Source organism: Octopus bimaculoides, chromosome 24 (assembly GCF_046866305.1).
Source record: "Octopus bimaculoides isolate indiv1 chromosome 24, ASM4686630v1, whole genome shotgun sequence".
Classification (NCBI taxonomy): Eukaryota; Metazoa; Mollusca; class Cephalopoda; order Octopoda; family Octopodidae; genus Octopus; species Octopus bimaculoides.
The window spans coordinates 22,570,380-22,577,627 of record NC_142951.1 but is presented as its reverse complement, the minus strand read 5'-3'; the positions used below and the strand labels follow the sequence as shown (position 1 = coordinate 22,577,627).

At 46.4% G+C, this 7,248-nt stretch overlaps 1 long non-coding RNA gene across 2 annotated transcripts in view; it reads left to right on the top strand.

Annotated features, from left to right (window-relative positions):
- The first annotated feature begins 898 nt into the window (after positions 1-898).
- LOC128250788 (uncharacterized) overlaps positions 899-7,248 on the top strand; it is a 24,405-nt gene continuing 18,055 nt past the window's right edge. For both annotated transcript variants that reach the window (XR_016238199.1, XR_016238200.1), the window contains exons 1-2: positions 899-1,154; positions 7,181-7,248. The exon at positions 7,181-7,248 is cut by the window's right edge and continues 1,215 nt beyond it. This is a non-coding gene — a long non-coding RNA (uncharacterized LOC128250788). The remainder of the gene's footprint in view (positions 1,155-7,180) is intronic.

Genomic DNA, 7,248 nt, shown 5'->3' with positions numbered 1-7,248 from the left:
CTGTTGTATTTATACAGTCCTATATGTGTGTTAATTGTTAAGTATTTAGAGCATTCATCGTTTACTCTAATTTGCAGGTACGCATCAGAAAAATCCAATTTAGAAAATATCTTGCCACTCTTTAATTTCACAAAAATATCCTCCGGAGTAGGTAGCGGATAGTGGCACGTTTTAAGACACCAATGGCAAAATCAACACACTCTCTGATTTTATTATTCTTTTCCTTAATGTACACAGTTGGTGCTGCCCATTTAGAATATTCCACTTTTTGGGTAACTTCAATTTTTCCTAGTCTCTCTAACTCTAAGTTTATCTGTTCTAACGCTACGAACGATAGAGTTCGTTTTTTTAAATGTTGCTATGGCGTTTTCTTGTTTTTGAAACCGTGCCTTAGTTTTGTAACACAAACTTAATTTATCAGACAGAATTCAAAAAAATATTTTTTTTTTTTCAGCTCGTCTGACGACTTATTTATACAGGGGGAAAAATCATTTACATTTTTACAGAAAATAGTTAAATAATTCTATCCAGTCAGTACCGAACAAGTTTGTCGTAATATTTAACACAAAAACTTTAGCCTTTAGAATTTTTTCACAAATGTAGTGTTACTTACCAATTCGTCCTTGAATTTTTTTTTTTTTTTCCTGAAACACCGCGGGCAATTTTCTGAGTCTGAGTCAAAATCAAGTAGAAAAAACAATAGTACATAGTACTACCATACTATTTAGAACTACACGCGCGCGCGCGCACACACGCACACACACACACACACACACACACACACACACACACACACACACACACACACGCACGCACGCACGCACACTCAAAATTAACTGCGGGAACTTTACTAATAACAACATAGTGGAGATATAGTACATGAGAAATGGACCTGATATTGCCAGGAGTGAACGGTGGAACAATTTTAAATCAAGCGTTGACGATTTTAACAATTATAAAGTAATGGCGTGATCCTCTGCGTTCAAGGCCATAGCTCGCGCAAAACGTGCTAAGATTACAGTAATTCCACTTGGGTGATGAGGCTGACGTTGATGGACGTCACAAGTCGAAACATACAGGAATAAGAAAATATATATAATGGACAGAGGGACAGGCAGACAGACAGACAGACAGACAGATAGATAGATAGATAGGTTTCTTTATTAGCCACACAGGGCTCAACACAGAGGGGACAAAATACAAATGTAGAGTTTTTCTTTTCGAGGGGGTCGAAATCAAAGCAGAAAAAAAAACAAAAGTGGGGACAACGATGAAAAGAAAAAAAAAAAAAAAAAAAAAAAAAAAAAACATCGCAAAACGTTTGGGGTATTTACAAAAAATACGAAATAATACAAAAAATTCCCAATAAATGGGGAGGTTATCCGTGGAAAGAAAAACCTACGAAAAGACCACGGTAACCTCGGTCTTTAGCGTCACAGTTTGTTAAATAAAATTTCTCTGTTTACAAAATTTTAAAACGTTTTATAGAATCATGGTCAAGGTGGCTTTGTCATTTATACGTGCCATTCTTGCTACATGTATCCATCTTTTTTCGAAACATTTGCTAGACAACACTTGCCTCTCTACTCTCACCTTCCTTTTCAAGTGATACTTGAAAAAGTTGATGAGAGATTGACCAGAGAGGAAAGTATTTGTCTCTAATCCTTTCAGACGCGTCCACCAGATGCATTCTTTGGCCATAGCCACAAGTACGATAAATACAGCTCTTCCTTCCCGTTTAAAGGAAGGAGGCGTGACGATATTGACGATAGACTCGGTTGATAAACCGACTCGTCCCACACGCGACAGCAGTCGTTCGACATAAGCCCACAGCTCCGAAATGGTTGGACACTGCACGAGTGCGTGCAGAACGGTTTCATCGCTCTGACCGCATCTCGGGCAGGTCGGCCCCACATTTCGCGAGCCGTGTCTATAGAGCTTATCCCGAACGGGTAGCGCCTCTCGGTAACACTGCCAGGCCAGGGATCTCTGGAAGTTGTCCATAGGTCCCGGCCCGAAAGTCGTCCTGAACAGGCGGGTCAGGTATTCCTCGTCGACGCCCAGGTTCGCCCCGAGATCGTCGTCGTACCTGCCCTCCACTAATCCCCTATAGAATGACTTCGTTGTGATGCAGCCGCTCAAGGTCGACCCGGGACGGCAAAGTTGTTGCAGAGCAACGCGACACTCACGGTGCCATTCGCCATTCCTCGGCCTCTTTTTGATCCACGACTGCAGCTCGGTCATGGAGACGAGCTGCGGGAAAGCGCGTCGCACAAACGGCGACCACACCTGCTCACCGTCGTCTACGTAGAGCCGGAGATGTCGCAGTCTCAGCGCATGTCTGCGCATCATCAACCACGGCATGCCCAGCCCTCCTTTCAGCGGGTGTTGGCAACAAACGGATCGCCTCACCATCGGAACGCTTCCTTTCCACAAAAAGCGGAAGAGGATGCGCTCCATTTCGGTGATGGCGCGATCGGGACAAGGCACGACGGTCAGGCGGTATTCGATGACGGACGCGATGTACGCGTTCGCCACCTCCGCCCGACCTTTTAGGGACAGCTTCCTCTCGGACCATTGCCGGCAGAGAGTGGCCACCCTACTCGTTATCTCGTCCCAGTTCTTCTCCGTTTGCAGGTCCGGACCGAACCAGACTCCGAGCAACTTGACCGGACCGTCCGTCCAGCGTCCCACTACTGAGGCGCTGCCGGACGGTATGGGCTTGCTTCTCCAGGTGCCGAGCAGCAAACCCACCGACTTATCCCGGTTGATTTTCGCTCCCGTCACCGCTTCGTAGTCTTTCAGCGTCTCGCCGACAAGCTCGATGTGCTCGTGGCTAGACGCTATGACGGTGACGTCGTCCGCGTATGCCGACACGCTCGTCCCGCACCCCAGTTCTCGCGGGATGCCCCTCAGCGTCGCCAGCTTCCGCAGTAGTGGCTCGAGAGTCAATACGTACAGGAGCGGCGACAGGGGGCATCCCTGACGAACCGAACGTGCAATGTCGAAGGGTCCCGATAGACGTCCATTGACGCGAACAACCGAACGGATGCCTGTGTACAAGGCAGCCATCCAGCCGCGGAAAACGGGACCGAAGCCGGCCGCTTCGAGGACGGCCTCCAAGTATCGATGGTCTACCCTATCGAAAGCTTTCGATTGATCCAAATTGATCAGGGCCCCACCCATGCCAGGTTCCTTAACTACCCTCTCTATGATGTAGCGCATCAGATGGAGGTTGTCATGGATGCTCCGGCCCGGCACGGCGCACGTCTGCTCCGTGCCGACCAGTTTCTCGATGACAAACGCCAACCGCTTGGCTAACACCTTGGCCAAAATTTTCATGTCTGCATTGAGCAGAGTGATGGGCCTAAAGTTATCTATGGCGTCCCCCTTGTTTGGATCTTTCTTCAGCAGCGTTACCGCTCCTCGGCTCACAAAACCGGGAATGCTCCCGTTCTGCTGCCAGTTGCAGTACACGACCGCCAAGACTTCTCCAAACAAGTCTGGCATACAGTTGTAAAGCTCGTAGGGCAGACCATCCAAACCCGGAGATTTGTCCGTCGAGCAACCCGCCATCGCGTCCCTCACCTCCTCCGCCGTGATGACCCCTTCGCAGCACTCCGCCTCTCTTGCCGAGAGTCGTGGCAAGCTGTGCAGGTAGGCACTAAAGTCCACCCTGCCTTCTCGCTCGCCACTCCTCCCGAACAGTCGGGCAAAATGCCGCTGAAACGCCTCGCACATCTTGCTCGGCTCGAGCAATTCGCGCCCCTGTTCGTCTACCAGAGACCGGATGGTGGCTCTGTTACCCCGCTGCGCCTCCGCCACCCGGGCCTCTCGTGCGGCTCCAACACCTTCATTCCTCAGAGCACGCATCCTTGCCCTGACAGCACACCCTTCGTGTTTAGCATTGAAGTGTTGGTCGAGGGCCAACCTCGCCGCTAAAACGTCGGATGCGATGCCACTTCGCAATGCCTCTTCTAACTTTATCACTAGCTCCCCCTCTTCTCTGTTCCTCTCTACAGCTAGTGCCCTGCTATACCTTATTGCTTCCGCCCTCACTGCTCTCTTGAGGGCAAACCACCATTTGTTGTTGACGATGGCTCCCGTCAAAGCCCTCTTTACTAACGTGCTAATCCGGTCTCTGAAAACCTGTCTCGACGGGAAAGACGCGTTTAGTTTCCAGTAACCGGGACCCTGCCTATGTGCCTTATCTAAGTCTAGCGTACACGTCACAAGTTTGTGATCCGTGTAGCTGACTATGTGGAACTGTGGACATCCTAAACTATCTCTATCTCTTGTCCTACACACTATCCTATCTAGATACGATCTCGACGACCCAATGCGGTTGCTCCAAGTCCACGTTGGCACATTTGGGTGGTCGAGTCGGTACCTGTCAGACAACTGGAAGCGTCTGAGCAGGTCTATGAGGCCTTTGCATCCCCTTCTACTTTTGTCACTCCCCACGTAGTCTAGATGCGTGTCCAAGGTAGCATTCCAATCCCCCACTAAAAGTAAGGGACGAGACGTTCCCAGGAATACTTCTAGACGTCGAAAGAAGTCTGACCGACCTGTTAAAGGAGGCACATAAACTGCCAGCAACCGAAAAGCGCCTCCATCGCTGCCGTCCACATCTAGGACAACCAGTCTACCCTCCGGGTCCGTAAATATCGTCTTTACTTGGAGATCCAGACTCTTGCGAAAAAGAACCGCCGTGCCACTACCGCCCATCCTCGTCAGACAGGGAGAAAAATAAATGTTAAACTGTCCGCCAAACATGGACTTTAGGGCCCGCGGTTCATGGAGTCTGGTCTCACTAATGGCTATGATATCCAAATTGTGTGACTTGATGTCATTTAAGAGGTACCCTTGTTTCCAAGGGGACCCTAAGCCACGCACATTCACACAACCAATCTTCACCATGATTCTATTTATACGTGTGCTTTAAAGCACAAAACAAAAGAACAGAGTGTTACTTGCCGTTAGAAAGTTTTGTTTCCTCCTTGGATTTTTCACCAAGGAGGCTATTGTACAATTTCTTGCACAAATATTTCTGGAATCCCCCTACCGAGTTGGGGTAGAGGGATTTTATTGTGTTGTGTAATGCTGGTGTTACATGAATAATTTTAATGTGTTTTGGCGGTGTTGTACGTGGGTGGTTGTTGGTTTTGATATAGTTATTTGTGATGTTTGTTTTAGAGTTGATGTAATTCATCAACTCTGTGTTTGTACTGTCTATTGCTGTTAGCATTGTTTTTTTTATATTACTATTGGTGTTAGTAGTATTTTCGGGAGATGTGAATCTCCCTGCTTTGTTTGTGTTTGCATTTTGTTTTGTTTTCTTCTTACTGCGCTTCCTCTTTCCTTTCGTAGCTATTTTCCACTCCTCCCCACTCTCTTCATCGGATGATGGGAGATCTGAGGAGTCAGAAAGAGGTAACGGCAAATTTTGTGCGTCTGTGTGTGTTTCTGTGAATGTTTGTGTTGCTGTTTTTATTGATGTTGGCTCCTTGTTATTTATGTGTGGTGTATGTGATATGGGGGAGGGAGAGGCAGTCTTGGAATTTTCTTTTTTTTCTTCTGTTTTTGCAGTTTCTGTTGTCTTTTCTGTTGTGGTTATTGCTGATATTTCTGTTGTTGTTTTTTGCGTTGCTGGTGGTGTTGGTAGTAAGGTTTTTCTGTTGGGGGTATTTGGTAGTTGCTTCTGTTGTTGTTGTTGTTGTTGTTGTTGTTGTTGTTTTTGTTTAGCGGCCAGAGGGCAGTCCTTTTTCAGATGTGCTTCGCTGTTGCATAGGTAACAGCGAGGTCGCCTGCCCTCTACCACCACATACAGCTTGTGGTCCTCTGCCAATCTAATGTTTGGAGGAATTTTCTGTGAAGCCTCCTCCGTGATGTGGAGAAGGATTTCCAGATTTTTCCCTCCCCAGTTCTTTTCCTCTCCGACCGTAATCTCCAAAATATTTGCCTCCTCCATTTCCAGGCACACGGCCGATATCAGCCATTGGGTGTCCACCTCCGATGGCACATTTTTTATCATAACTTTGGTCACTCTCTGTCCTAGATAACTCGGTATCATTACCAAGTCATCTGTGCGGAGAGAGAGTGTCGAAAATTGTTTAGCTAAATTTTCATCCAGAAACCTTACTTGCACCGTTCCGAATTTCCTTCCCCAGGTGACATGATTCTGATAAGGCCAAATTTTTCTAAGACAAACTTCAATTTTATCTGTGCTAACATTTTCTACACGTCTGGTTTTTGTGTTTACCAGTTTATAAATGATGCACTTTTTGTTTTTCATTTCTATAATCTCTTTTGGGATGTTAATTCTGACATCATCTCCTTCTTTCGTAAGAAGGGATTTTGTGTCTTTTATTTGTTTTTGTGTGAATGTCACTGTTGTTCTTTTTTCCTTTAAAGCATTTGCGAAATTTGTTTTTGTTGTGCTGGCGGACATGTTCTTCTGGATATTTTTGTTTATGTTGGTGTATGTACTGCCTGGTTCAAAGGTGGTGGTAGTGGCAGCAGAGTTTGTTGAACAGGTGATGGTGTCATTGCTGACGGCCGATAACTTTACTTCCTTGTTGTTGCTGTTGTTGTTGTTGTTGTCGTTGTTGCTGTTGTTGTTGTTGTTGTTGTTGTTGTCGTTGGTGGTGGTGATGATGGCGTCAGCAGCAGTGGTGCTTACGTCAGAGACATTTGTGACGGTTTTCACGCATGGTTTTGTAACCTTGGTTACAGTTTTGTTTTTGTTGTTGGTGTTGGTGGTGGTGGTGGTGGTGGTGGTGGTGGTGAGAGGGCTGTTAGTAGCTGTACTCACAGTCTTTGTGACGTTTATAGCAACTGCGTTCGTGTCACTGCATGAGCACGCGCTATTCTGTTCTTTTTTCTCTTCTGGCATCTGAAGCCTCGGGAAATGCTTGTCAAAAGAACAAGACAAGCGTTCCAAAATTATGTTTCTCGACATTTTTCAAATGTCAAGAAGGAAATTTTTGTATTTTGCTAGGGCCGAAACTGCCCCTGGGGGTCAATTCCTGCCCTTGAAAATACACACAAATGAAGCCTAGGTGCTTCGCAACAAAATTATTAAAAAATTCCAACAAAATGTGGACAGTAAAAGGTCAAATAAACGTTTACCTTCGCAGCCGATGTGACAGCACGTCCGTGAGAAGAGATAGATAGATAGATAGATAGATAGATAGATAGATAGATAGATAGATAGATAGATAGACAGACAGACAAATAGATAGACAG